The 14693-nt window shown below is 35.5% G+C and overlaps 1 long non-coding RNA gene across 1 annotated transcript in view; it reads left to right on the top strand.

The window, feature by feature from the left end:
• The window catches only part of LOC116422239, a 28410-nt gene extending 14447 nt beyond the window's left edge, over positions 1 to 13963 (top strand). Inside the window, exons 2-3 of the long non-coding RNA XR_004232802.1 lie at positions 3012 to 3131; positions 13134 to 13963. This is a non-coding gene — a long non-coding RNA (uncharacterized LOC116422239). The remainder of the gene's footprint in view (positions 1 to 3011; positions 3132 to 13133) is intronic.
• The last annotated feature ends 730 nt before the right edge of the window (positions 13964 to 14693 follow it).

Genomic DNA, 14693 nt, shown 5'->3' with positions numbered 1-14693 from the left:
GCAACAGGCATGAAATTCTCAATCTCAAGTCCATGGATTTGAATTTTTTTTAATTATAATTTAGCTTTACAATTGTAATACAAGTAAATTTTTATTTTGAAATGTATTATGAAATTCTAATATTACACTAAATAGAATGACTTTTAAAGCTGTATCATTTCACAGATTAATGTAGGTCTGAATGTATAACTTTTGTTTGTCCCAAATGAGCAGTGAGAATGGTGAAGTTTCCATGCTTTCCCCCAACACTGTTGACAGAGAAGAGAAATCAGTACTTTATTTAAATATAAATCTTTCTGGCAAATCTGAGGAGATGAGAATATGGCATTATAGAGTTTAAGAAAATTAAGCAGAAACTTTAAGGTGGGGAGGAGTATAATGCCTTTTTTTTTTACTCTAGCCCAGACTCTGTAAAATATCATTCCTAGACACAGGTACCAAGAGTATGATTTGTTTTGCTTTGTTTGTATTTTAAAGAAACTGACAAACTACTATTGTATTTGCCCTTAGAGCTTATGACCCCCATATCTTCTATTCCCATAACTGTACAGAAAGACTGCAAAATCTAAAATCATATCAGATGCACTTAAAATTTGGTTGAAAACCAAAAGAACCTTAAGTTAGGAGGACTTGAGTTCAAATTTGGTCTCAGACAATTAGCACTTCTTAGCTGTGTGACCCTGGGCAAGTCACTTAACCCCAATTGCCTCAGCAACAACAACAAAAATTTGGTTGAAAAGCTTTCCTTTTTCTCAGACACTAAAATCATTTCTTCTAAGACAGGGTGGGAAAGAAAATGATAGGAAATATAAAATATTGTACGATTGATAACTGGTGACTTATGTGCAGTTATTTTCACTCTTTTATTTGACCTTTGATTTTTCATTTATATTAACAAGTTTTTCCTCTTGTTTTGCTTTGGTTTGTTTGGGATTCTCTGGAACAGTAATAAAGCTAGTCACTTTGTAATGTTAAGATTTTGGAAAGTAGTAAAGCACTGGCTTTAGCCACTTCCCTTCTTCCTTTGTTCTAATAAAGTGTAGAAGTGATTCGTTTTCTATTATTTTTAGATATGTAAATTAATATTTATTTATTTAAAACACCACTGACTATAAACCAGTTAACTATTGCATTCTGCTTTTCTTATGTTGGTTCTATACTGTTGCATTGTATGAGTAATGTGAATTAAATGTGAATTTAATATTTTATTATTAATGTGAATTAACATTGTGAATTAAATGTGAATTTAAATATTTTAATGTGAATTAAAATATTTTAATAAACATGAGCCATGAGTTACTTATTTCTTCAGAAGAATAAAACTGCACCTTTAAAAATTATAATTTATTTTAACATAGTTGATTTTGTCTGTAATCCTATTTCATGCATTTAAAAACAAAGTGATAAGAAATGGTTCATAGACTTCACCAGACTGCTGTCAAAGGGATCCAAGACACAAGAAACCCCTATTGCAGTTTTTTTCACATTTTATAGTAATCAATATATCACTCAAGTTTGCCATCTGTTTTCTCTCACTCTTGTTCACTTCTTTTACAGTCACATTTTATCCATTACACTACTTTTCATGTGTAGGACATAATCAGAAATATGTTCTTGTGCCTACTACACATCTCCATATTGGCCTTCAGGTCACTTAAAATATTGGTTCTTCAGATATTCTAAAGGTTCAATTTTCCTATTTAAACAATCACTGGGGAACACTTGTTTGTTTGTTTGTTTGTTTTTTAAGATGGACTCTAGTGTTGTTAAACAGTTTGGTATTATTAAAAATATTCTACAATTGACCCAGCCTCCATTTCTCCTTATATTCAATTCTCATCCAATTCACTTGTAGCACATATTTATTGATATACTAACTCAGGGAACTAGCCTTCTTACTATATATCATGATCTGAAAGAGGTTAGGGGAAATCTATTTAGTTTTTCTAATATGAAATCAAATCAGTCTCCTTTTAATAATCCTGGATCTCACTGAGGAATTACTGTAATGGTCTTGGGCTTGATGCAATCAATATGACATCCAACAGAGACATAATTAGGAATCTTTGCACCGAAGATAAATATTAATATCACAATCTATGCCAGGGATATCCTAGGTTGAACAAAGAAATGGAAAGAGAGATTGACACATCTAAACACAAAAACACTAAAAGTGCTCTCAAAACTTTATAAATTCAGCATTCTTGAGCAAAACTTTGGTCATCCTACTCTAACTGCAGCTTTATAATCCAGAAACAAGAATCAAAGGAAAAAATCACCTCCTACAAGAAATCCAGCTTCCTTATGAGCTCTGTATAGAATATCTTCTAATATAGCAGTGAATATTTTGGCTAAAAATATGCACTGGTTTTATCCCTCACCTAATATTAATAAGCAGAGGGATATTATCTCTATAATTAACATTTATTAAGGAATCTTGTAAGATCTTAACAGAAATTCCTTGTGGGAGAAAGAAGAACCTCTGATGATAAGAGTCACCATATTTGAATCCAACACCTCAGCGTCTGGGGTGCTATAAGAGAAAAGAGACAAGGTAGTTAATAAGATGAAGTCAAAAAGAAAACCATTGGGAAACCTACCTGTTCCCTCAAAATATTTTTATCCAAGTTAACCTTTAATGTATTACATATCATTATCATAAAGATTTTATAAAGATAAAAATATAAAGCTTATGAGCCAATAGTTATTAATATCTTTTTTACTTGCTATGTAGAGAAAGTAATAATATACAGAATTTTTTCCATTATTTTAATATCTTCTTCTCCACAAGAGATCTCATAAAATGATTTCTTTCATTGCTTTCAGCACAGATTTCCTCAGTGTATATTTGATTTGATCCAGCCACTCTTTTGGACTAAATGCCAAATCTATTTTCTCGTCTACCACCACAAAAACTGGGGTGTCAAGATTCAAATATGATGATTCCACTGTCATTAAAAATGATAATATGTTGTTATACAAACAGGTAACCAATCTGTTCTCTTTTCCAGATATTTGTTGTCCTCCTGACAGCTTCATCCATGAATGCTCCTGTGATAATTTGGCTTACTTTGGTCTACTGTCAAGCTTTCTTTAATTTGTTTCTGCCCCCACTGCTTCTATTTTACAAGGTAATGTTACTTTTAATCTTCCATCATCATCATCCATAAATGAGTTTATCTCCTAAACTATTATTGCCCTTGGCTACTACCTCTCTGGCACTGTCAAGGAGAACAAATATTTGCTTGACAGAATTCAGAGTTAATTAAAGATGAGTAAAACAATTGCCTTGAAGGACTGATGACCCAATTAAGGTTAGATAGTAGAATCCAGAGAGAGGACCTTGGGAACTGAGTGTGGACCACAGCATAGTATTCTCATTCTTTCTGTAGTTGTTTGCTTGCATTTTGTTTTCTTTCTCAGTATTTTTTTTTCCTTCTTGATCCGATTTTCTTGTGTAACAAAATAACTCTATAAATATGTATACATATATTGGATATAACATATTTATTAACATATTTCACATGCATTGGACTACCTGCCATCTAGGGGAGGGAGTGGGGAGAAGGAGGAGATAATTTGGAACAGAAGGTTTCTCGAGGGTCAGTGTTGAAAAATTACCCATGCATATGTTTTGTAAATAAAAAACTTTAATAAAATAAAAAGGTTAGAGAGTAGATATTATAGAGACCCAGTTAGCACAGCTTCATGATTTCCTCCAATATGTTGGACTGCTTGTCTATAGAAGTAATAGGAATAATAGTAGAGGAGTTACATGGGGTTCAATGATATTAGGTAAAGAAGAAAAGGAGCAAAAGAGGATGGAGGATGGAGGAGGAAGGCATTATTGAAATTGCTGACATTAGATTGTGAGCTACTTGATTTTGCATTCCCAGTGCTTGACTCAATCCCTGGCAGGTCCTAGTAGGTACTTAATAAATGCTTATTAACTTAATTGCTAATAGCTTCATGACTGGGTAAGTACAGAAAGTGAGAATACAGTTAACGAACATTTATTAAGAGTTTCCTGTATTCCAGGCATGTTTTAAAAGCTAGAGAGACAAAAACTATCCATGCACCAAAGGAGCTCACATTTTCATGTTCTAGGCACTGTGTTGAGCATTTTACAATTATTATCTCATTTGATTTCCTTCTAATAGAGAAAACACTTGCAAAAAACTACATACATGTATATATATATATATATATATATATACATATTCACATACCTTATTGTTGCTATTCAATTGTTTTTTAGTTGGGTCCAACTCTTCAGGACCCTATTTAGAAATTACTTGACAAAAATACTGGGGAGTGGTTTGCCATATCCTTCTCTAGCTCATTTTACAGATGAAAAAATCCAGGTAAACAGATAAACAGGTAAACAGGTGCCTAGAGCCACGTAGTAGGTGTCTGAAACCAGATATGAATTCAAGTCTTCCTGACTCCAGCACCTGGTGTTCTATTTTTTTTTTTTTTTTTTTTGCCACCTAGCTGCTCCATATGTAAGTAAAAGTAATCTAAGAGAGGAGGCTCTAGGTAAGGGGGGACGAGATATTCCAGGAAAGGCCACCTGTGTAGGTGGGATTTTAGCTGAGTTTTGAAGGAAGCCAGAAAAAGAGGATGAGGAAGCAGAGAATTCCAGGAATGGGGGAATAGCCAGACAATCAAAAGAGTCCAAAGCTAGAATACTGTATGTGAGAAACAATAAGGTCAATGTGGAGGAAATAAGGAATGTAGAGCATACAAAGACTGGAAAAATAGGAAGGGGCCAGGTGGCAAAATACTCCATTTAGGGTTTTAGATGCAAATTTAAATGCAAAACAGCACATTTTGTACTTTATTCTGGAAGTAATAGGGAACTCCTAGAATTTATTGAGTGTGCATGTAGTGAGGGAGTGACATACTCAGAGCTGCCCTTTAGGAAAACTAGTTTGACTGAGTGAAAGGTGGATGAAGTGGTGAGGGATTTGAGGCAAGGAAACCAATTAGAAGACTATTTCAATAATCCAGGTGTGGGGTGATAAAAGCATGTTCCAGGGTAGCAGTTGTGTGAATGAAAATAAGGGATGTATTATACAGTAAGTGTTGTGAAATATATAAATGACAAGACTTGACAACAAATTACACATGTGAGATTAGGCAGAGAAAAGAACAGGATGATACTGAGGATTGTGACATCCTCAAGAATAATAATAACTATAATGACTTCTGATTTTGAACATGCTGAGCTTAAGATGTCTATAGAACATCCAATTTCAAATGTCCAGAAGGGAACTGGATGTAACAAGAATGGGAAGCTCAGGAAAGAGATTGAGACTGGATTTATATTTTGAATTATTTGTGTGTATATGATAATTGAATCCATGGGAAGTGATGGGATCACCAAGTAAAATAATGTAGAAGAGAAAGAGAAAGTACAGAACAAAAACTTGGGAGACACTATTTTATGGCTAGCTAAAAGAGAAACAAAGCAGGAAGATTGTGAGTTGTGTACCTTGTAAACCTTTCATTCTCAAACTTCAGATATATTTCTGCACTACTTACTCATAACTTATTCCCTGTCAGCTAATGGTCAATAGTTAATTTTCATAGAAAAACATTTCTTCTGTTAAGCTCTTGTTTTATATCTACATTTGCCCCATGGATCTCATTTTTAAAGTATCCCACAGACCTTTTTTGTTCTTCTCAACATTTTGAACACAGTCTGAACAGAACAGAATAATATTTAAATAAATTTATATAGTGACTTCCTGGATTGGAGCAAATCAGTGGGATAAAATCATTAGAAGCAAATAGATAATCTCCAAATGGTGTTCCTGCAGTTTTAACAGTTCACCTCAATAAATAAATATTAATTAAGCACCCATCTGTGCAATATACTGTGGCAAGGGGCTTAGAACTATATAAAGATAAAATAAAACTTTAAAAATAGATTCTCACTCTAGAAAACTTTTTCTAAACTTTTTTCTAGACCATACATTCCCCCCATCTAGGGGGGAAAAACTCTTTTCTAGACTTCTAGATTCTCAGTCTTGAAAGCATACTTTTCTAGATTCTCAATCTAGAAAGTATTCTTTTCTAAATTTTCAATCTAAGAACCACTCTTTTTTTTAGTCTAGTCTTTAAATTCTCAGTCTAGAAAATGCTTCTTCCCAGACTCTTTTCTAAATTTTCCATTAGAGAGGTATTCTTTTTTTCAGACTTTTTCTAGATTCTCAGTCTACAGAGGACTCTTTTCCAGATTCTTAGTCTAGACAATGCTCCCTTCTAGATTCTCAGTTGAGAAACTCTTTTCTGGATTTTAAGTCCAAATTCATGCTTTCTAGTTGAGAAAAAACATCAAATAAATATAAGAAGTATAATGACAAATCTATCGAGTCATATACAGGTTTTCCCATAAGTCTTAGTGCAGTTTTAATAATTTTGTAAGTACAAATACTATAAACTTATTAAAATAATATTTAAAAGTTTTTACATTATTAAAATTTTGACATATTCCTTATTAAAACTCAGCATCATTACTATCTTGAGCTAGACATCACTCTAACCAGTTTTTGAATTTGGTTAAAAAAAAAAAACTTTCATCCAAAGCCATTCAGTAAAAAGATTGTAATACTAGCCTTAAGATCATCTAAAAGTGAGATTTTAAGGTATATATGACAGTCTTAATATGTCCCCATGGGGGGAAAAAAATGTAACCGAGATAGATCATGTGACCAAGATGACTAAACAAGAAAAACTCTTTTATCCAGCTACTAATCTGAGAAAGCAACCCCCAGGAAAGTCAATTAAAATTTGTTTAATTCGCAAATGTAAACAAAATTTTAATAATTAAGTTTTGATATTTTAGGGAATCTGAACCAGGCACAAAGGTGAGAGGGTATAGGACATTGGAGGAGAAAATAAGTATTCCAGTTTACAATGAACATGTGATCCTTGGAGTGGAATGCAATGAATAGAGTACCAGACCTGCAGTCAAATCTGAATTCAAATTCCATCTCTAATGCTTATGAACTGTGAACTTGAACAAGTTATTTAACCTCTGAAAGTCAGCTGCTCCATTTGTAAAAAGGTTTTCTCACAGAGTTTTTGTGAGGTTTATATGGAATAATCTGTGTGAAATGCTTTAAAGAAAATATTTTTGTTATTGTCCAGTTATTTCCAATTCTTTGTGATCCTATTTGAAGTTTCCTTGGCAAAGATACTAGAGTGGTTTGCGATTTCCTTCTCCAGTTATTTTTTACAGATGAGGAAACTGAGGTAAATAGGGTGAGAATTGACTTACCTAGAGTCACATAGCTAGTTAGTATCTGAGTCAGAATTTGAACTCAGCTCTTCTTGACTCTAAACCACAGTGCTCTAGCCACTTAGCTACAAGGGATTATACAAATGTCAACTGTTGTTGATATTATTGCTAGCATGAAATGTCTTGTTAGCATCTTGGGAGAACCAAAACAATGGCAATGGAATTAAGATGGTCCCATCCTTCAGTATGGAACAGAGTTGTGCTGATCAGCCTCACTGATTGGCCTTGCACGGTCCTGGTGCACCATTCCCCCTAAAACCATTATTCCCTTGAAGATTCAGTATGGTCATTTTCACTCACAAGGACCTTTCTTTAATAGACTAACCTTCACAGCAGGCTATTTGCATGTACTGCAGAGCCTTTCAAGTCTCAGGCTCTCTTGGGAGTCACTTTTTAGTGACAGATGTGGTTTTATGACACTTTTTTTTTAAAGACTTGTTCAGCTCCTTGAAAACCACAGAGCTCAAAAGTTTCCAGACGTGATACCATATCATATCCTTTGCAGTTTCTGATGGCATCAGCTCATCTGGTTGCCAGCCACAAGACAGCTTCCATTGACTTCTAGTGAAGTCAAGATTTAAATTTATTGACTGAGAAGAATGTTACTGACCGAAGTTTCACCCAGCTCAATATTTGCCTCGGGACAATAAATCTTGGTGCTGACCAAAAATGAAAGTCAATGGATATGTATTGTTAAATACTTTGCTTTGGCAAGAGGAATCAATTGCACTATGGATTTTTATATAATTTTGTTTTGAAGTGGCGTATAAGGCTAGATTCAGGAAACAGGGGGTGGAAACTATGATAGGAACAGTTGTTCATTGTAATCCTGTAGTTAAATGTGGTACTGTGTGCAGTGCTTTAAAAAAAGAAGAAGAAGCTGTCAAATGTCATCCAGAAAGGCTGTTTTATGTAAGATGATGTCATCATAATGGCAGAGGGTGTTAAGTCCTTTGTGAATTCCCACAGGGTATTTGTCCCGCATGAGAATCAATTACTGAAAAGATAAATGGTGCATTAGAAGTGTTTTTTGGCATATATTTCACTCCTGATATATGTTGTTCTGCTGAGAAACAAACGATTTAGATAAACCTCAAGGTCATGTTTAGACCAGAGAGATGTTTTTTATTAGCCAGGCAGTGACCATCCTGATAAGAGAAAAGAACAGCTGGCCTAAACACTGTAAAACACTCCTCTCCTAAGGGGACAGATCTAAGCAGCTTACCTGGCCAATGCTGATCACCCTGGTGTTCACGGAAAGGTGATATTATAGGCAAGCTGGGAAAATAATTTGTATTTATGGAGATGGATGTCTTTGGCACTGTCTCCCCTACAATGTATTATTCTGGGGCCTCTCGATGAATATTGCTTTGAACTAGAGCCACCTCTCAAGGCACTGACCTCAAGAGGATGCTTTTCACAATACAGTTTTCCAGCAATCACAAATCCATGGGGTTATTGAGACTGGATTCCTTTCCTACTGAGTTTTATGTACTGATTATTGTTCTTTCTATCATAGTTTCTGTCTCTTCTTGTCCTTTAGGACTCCTGGAGATCACATATGTGGTAAGGGAAGGAGAAAATGTGAAAGTTTTTGTAGGTGGCAGGATGTGTGGCTGGTGCCAATTCTTACTGGTTCCTTTCTGTGCTTTCTGCTAATCAACAGGGTTCTGAAGTCCTTTCCTTAAGGTATCTGAACTGTTTATCCTATAAATGTTTCCCTCTCAGCATTCTACAGAATAACTACCAACTTAAGACCTAAAAACTCTATAAATACTTGCTGCATAAACTCCATGGAATTCCAGTTAAGATTGATTATTAGTCCTACTACAGCCAGATTCCTTATCTTCATGCAGTCCAATTGAGTGTTTCCAGTTTGTTGTCATTCAGGACCCAGAAATGAACTGCATGCAGCCTAAGAACTCAGTATTCTAGCCTAGGTGCCCAGTATTATTGGACCAAGTTCAGCCTAGCCATGACCCATTATCCCCCAGGGATCATTGCTTCTCAAACTTCTGCTTTATAAAAGACTTTCCTCCAAATTTTTCCATCCTACATAAGCAGCAACATAAAGAACTAAAATCCATTTCCAGAACTTGAGATTATAAAACACTTAGTTTTATGATTCCCATTTGAGTACAGGCTATAAGCAAGATGGAGCATCTTTTGGTTTTGGTATCTAGAATAATAGATCTAAAACTGGAAAGAACCTAGAACCAATTAAGTAAGGAAACTGAGAAAGAGGGAGTTGAATGGCTTCCCTAACTCTGTAAAGGAAATCAGCAATCTGGATCTTCTTGCTCTTATGTCAGTGTTCCTTCCCTGTAATAAGCTGAATCTTGATATACCAGTGAGTTTGGTAAAGTCTATAAGATGTTTTGGAGATCTGGGATATATTCTACTTGTTCTGATGATGGTGAAGGCTGGGGAGATATTGTAGTATTTATGGAATCATGGAATTCTGAACTGAGTATAGGGGGCAAACAAGTTGTAATTTACAGAGACAGGATTCTGAGCTTTACTGACATCTCAAATCCATTGAAACTTGAAATCATCGTTTCTCAAATATTCCCCCTCTGGCTGCTCATAGGCAGAGTTTACGAGACTTCCTCATGTGCAGTGGTAAAAGAAGCCACCTTAGATAAGATACCTAGCAATCTAAGGAGAGATATATTTTTCCAAGGGGAAGAATATTAGGGGTTTCAACTTACTCCTTATTATGCAAAGCCCGTGCACCCGTGTCACTTCTACTCAGATCTAACATCTCTTCAGCACCTTAGAAACTTGTACTTCTCTCCCTCCTACCTGAACAGTCTCAGCTTAGAATAGTTTGTTATCCTGTCCTCTTTTAACCTTGTGAAAGTCTTGACTATGTGAAATCTCCTTTTCTTCATCTACTGAATATTCAAAGACCTAATTCCCAGAAGGTTAACTAATGTGAAGATCCCAACTTTTAAGTTTGGTAAGGATGTTGGAGTTTGGGGAAGAATGTAATTTGCTTTTTTTTAAATGGGATTTTATCTTCAGTTGCTGTTCTGAGACAACTTACTTCTTTAATAGGGCTGCTTTAAGGCACAAATGGTTGGGTGGTATAGTGGATAGAGCACCAGGATGAGAGTCAAGAAGACTCATCTTCTTTTGAGTTCTGATGGACTTAGACACTTACCAGCTGTGTGAACCTCAGTTTCAACCTCAGTTTCCTCATTTGCAAAATGATGTGGAGAAGGGAATGACAAACCACCCCATTATCTTTACCAAGAAAACCTCAAATGGGGTCACAGAAAGTAGGACACTCTTGAAAAAAAATACTGAACAAGAATAAATTATAAACATTGAAGGCTCTTGAGATAAAGAAGGAACCATTCCAAATTTCTATGAAATCTCTTGCTTTGTGATGTCACACTCAAACTGATGACTCATCCAAACAGGTATGGAGATTTGGGTAGCATCAACACCCATGTTTTATAAGTGGATGATGCTTTTTCCCTTCTTATAATATCAAATACTCTGAGTCACAAATTTTCCCAAGGCTCTAGCAAAAAAAATTAATTACATACAAGTCATTCCTCAGTGGATAAATGGTTAAAGGACATGAACAGACAATTTTCAAATGAAGGAATTAAAGTCAGGTATAGTCTCGTGAAAAAATACTCTAAGTCACTATTGATCAGAGAAATACAAATTAACACACCTCTGAGACACCACTTCACACCTCTCAGATTAACTAAGATGACAGGAAAAAATAATGACAAAAGTTGGAGGGGATATAGGAAAACTGGGACAGTAATGCATTGTTGGAGGACTTATGAACTGATCCAACTATTCTGGAGAACAACTTGGAACTATGTCCAAAGGGCTATAAAACTTTGATCCAGCAGTGTCACTACTGGATCTGAATCCCAAAGAGACCATAAAAGAAGGAAAAGGACCCAGATGTGCAAAAGTGTTTGTAGCAGCTCTTTTGTAATGGCAAAGAATTGGATATTGAGTGAATGTCCATCAATTAGGGAATGGCTGTATAATATTCCATTATATTATATTGGAATATATTATTCTATTGGAATATTATTATTCTATAAGAAATGGTCAATAGAATGATTTCAGAAAAGCCTGGAAAGACTTATATGAATTGATGCTGAGTGAAGGGAGCAGTACTAGGAGGACACTGCACAGTAACAGCAAGATTAAGTGATGATCAACTGTGATGGACTTGGCTCTTCTCAATAATGTGGTGATTTAAGATAATTCCAATAGACTTGGGTGGAAAATGTCATCTGCAATAGAAAGAGAACTATGAAGACCGAATGTGGATCAAAAGCATATTATTTTCACCCTCTTTTGTTTTTTGTTTTGTTTTGCTTTGCTTTGCTTTTTCTTTCACTTGGTTTCTTTTTTCCTTTTTGGTCTGATTTTCTTACAAATAACAAGAATTGTACATGTTTAACCTATATCAAATTGCTTGCTGGCTTTAGAGAGAGGAGAGGGAGAAAAATTTGGAACAAAGTTTTACAAAAATGAATGTTGAAAACTATATTTATGTGAATTTGAAAAAAAAATAAAATACTACTGAGAAAAAAAGAAATTTAATTACAGGTGATATAATTGACCACCATTGTCTCTTCGACTACAACTATGAGAGGAAGCATAGCCCAGTGGAGAGAGTATCAGTATCAAAGCAGAAAGACCTAGGGTCAAGTCCCATCAATGACATATGAAATATAGGCAAGTCAAGGAAGGGAGGGACGGAAGGAAGGAAGGAAAGAAGGGAAGGAGGGAAGGGAGGGAGGAAGGAGAGAAGGAGGAAGGGAAGGAGGGAAAGATGGAAGGAAGGAAGGAGAGAGGGAAGAGAGAAGGAAGGAAGGAAAGAAGGAGGGAAGGAAGGGAAGAAGGAGAGTAGGAAGGAGAGAAGGAAGGAAGGAAGGAAGGAGGGAGGGAGGGAAGAGAGAAGGAAGGAAGAAGGGAAGGAAGGAAGGAAGGAAGAAAGAAAGGAAGGATGAAGGGAGGGAAGAAGGGAAAGAAGGAAGGAGGGAGGAAAGGAAGGAAGGAAGGAGGAAGAGAGGGAGAGAGGGAGGGAGGTAGGGAAGAAATGACAATTGTTGAAGGGACAGTAGTAAAATATGCATACTTATGTACTTGGTGGCAGAATTGTTAATTAGGTTTTCTTTTTTTCTCATCCTGAAGGAGGGTGGGAGAAAGAGGAAAGCTAGGGTTGGGATTTTCAAAAAAAGAGTGGAAGAAAAAAAATGGGATTACAGAGGATTTTTTTAATATACAAAAGTGAACCGAAATTGGAACAAGAGGTTTGGCAATTGTTAATGCTGTAAAGTTACCCATGTATATATCCTGTAAATAAAAGGCTATTAAATTAAAAAAAAAAAAAAGTGAACCGAAGGAAGACCAGAAAGAATTTTTTAAAAGTTTAACTTTGAAAAATACAGGTTGAATTTGACATATACATGAAAAGAGAAGCAAACTGACTAAAGCAAATTGTAACATACTAGGGATACAATTCCTTTCACCAAAATAAATCTTTAAATAGATACAGTCTTAAAATAATTTTAAATCAAGTACCACCTCTTCCTTGGTCATCACAGCCCCTTCTTCCTCTGAAATCAGATAGCACTTAGCCTTTTTGATACCTTAGCACAGATGTGTCATCTTTCCTGTAGGACTGTTAAGTTCCTTAAGGTCAAAGACAATGCTTCATGTTTGCTAATATTCCTTAAACTGCCCTAGCATGATTCCTTGCTACATACTGTTGCAAGCACTCAGTAAATGTTTGTTGAATTAACAAAGAAATATACATTTCAACTTGTTTCCTTAGGTCACACATCTTCAGCAGAAGCTAGTTCTTCAAGTGGATTTGTTTAAAATGATGAAATTACACTTTACCCAATGCATCTCCTCAGTCCTGTGACACAGAGCCCTAAAGATGACCAGGGTTATACAGAAGGACTCCAAATATCCTGATTTCAGAATGGCTGAGATCAAACATAAAGAAATACATCCCTGAATACATATTTCTATATGCTTATTTCTTCATATATCTGTACTAAGTACATAAAAAGGAAGGGCAGAGAGAACATTCCTCAACAAACAGGCTGTAAGTCACTTTTTTATGACTGAATCAACAAAATTCTGCTCATAAAGTATTTCAGATGCAATTTTGTGCAGCTCCAACTGTGTCAGAAACTTTCCTACAATCAAGGAGAGAAATAGAAATGGATTGTTCTCCCCCCCCCCACTCTCCTATCTGCAAACTGTATTTCTCACACATTAGGAGGCTGTCTGTGTTAACATGAGGAACGTGACATTGTCTCCTAGAAAACCACTAGTTACACTTTGGTCAAGTAGCTGAGAGACTACAAGGAGCAGAGCACTGAACACTCTAAGGTTTTGTGGAAAAAATCCCAGAAGGCTGTAATTGTCAGAGGGTTTAAATAACTATATTAATCAGGTCTGGCCTGCATAGTACACTTAAAAATAGCTTCCCATGCTCTTTGATAAGTGCAATGAATGATTCTTTGCTAATAAATCCTCCATTTGGGAAATGGCTTTTCTTGAAGTCATTCAGAAATGGGGAATGCTCAGTAGGTCTTTGGTCAATATGATTTTATGGTTTGTTTGCAAATAATTAAACAGCTATTAAACCTCTCTCTGCCTGTCTTTTTGCCTTTAACCACAGATTTTCTTTTTCTTCTCTCTCTGTCTTTCTGTCTCTCTTCTTTGTCTCCTTTCTCTCCTTTTCTTCTCTCCTCTTTTACTCTTTCCTCTTTCTTCCCTTCTCTTTCACTTCTCTCCTCTCTTGTCCTCTCTTTTTATTTTTTCTCCCTCTCCTTTTCATTCCCTCCCTCCTCCACACACATTGTTTCAAATCAGGCAGGCCAAATTATGTTCTGTGTAACACACACACACACATACACGTGCACACAGAGAGAGATCCCAAACATCATGATTTTCCATCCCTGTTTACATTAAATTGAATTTCCATGGACCTCACCTGTCTCCAATTTCTCGGAGATTTACCTTTAGCTATACAGCATGTGGCCTTATTGAACCAGGACTTATGACCAAGGTATGTGTGTGTATGTGTATATATATATATATATATGTATATATATATATATATATATATATATATATATATATATATCTTTTCTTGATCCACTCTTGATTTCAAACAGCTCAATAAAATGGGTAAAAATTTAGAAAGTTTTCTTTGCTTGGTGATTGTCCAACGTACTATATTTTTATTTCTGCTAGATTGGCAAGAGTGGGAAGGTAAGGTTGTTAACCAGGTTTATTACTCACACACAATTCAGGAAGTCTAAGTAAATACAGTCCAGCTAAGCAGACTTACAGAACATAGTTCATGATCTCATAT

Source organism: Sarcophilus harrisii, chromosome 3, assembly GCF_902635505.1.
Source record: "Sarcophilus harrisii chromosome 3, mSarHar1.11, whole genome shotgun sequence".
Lineage (NCBI taxonomy): Eukaryota > Metazoa > Chordata > Mammalia > Dasyuromorphia > Dasyuridae > Sarcophilus > Sarcophilus harrisii.
This window is presented reverse-complemented; position numbering and strand designations above follow the sequence as displayed.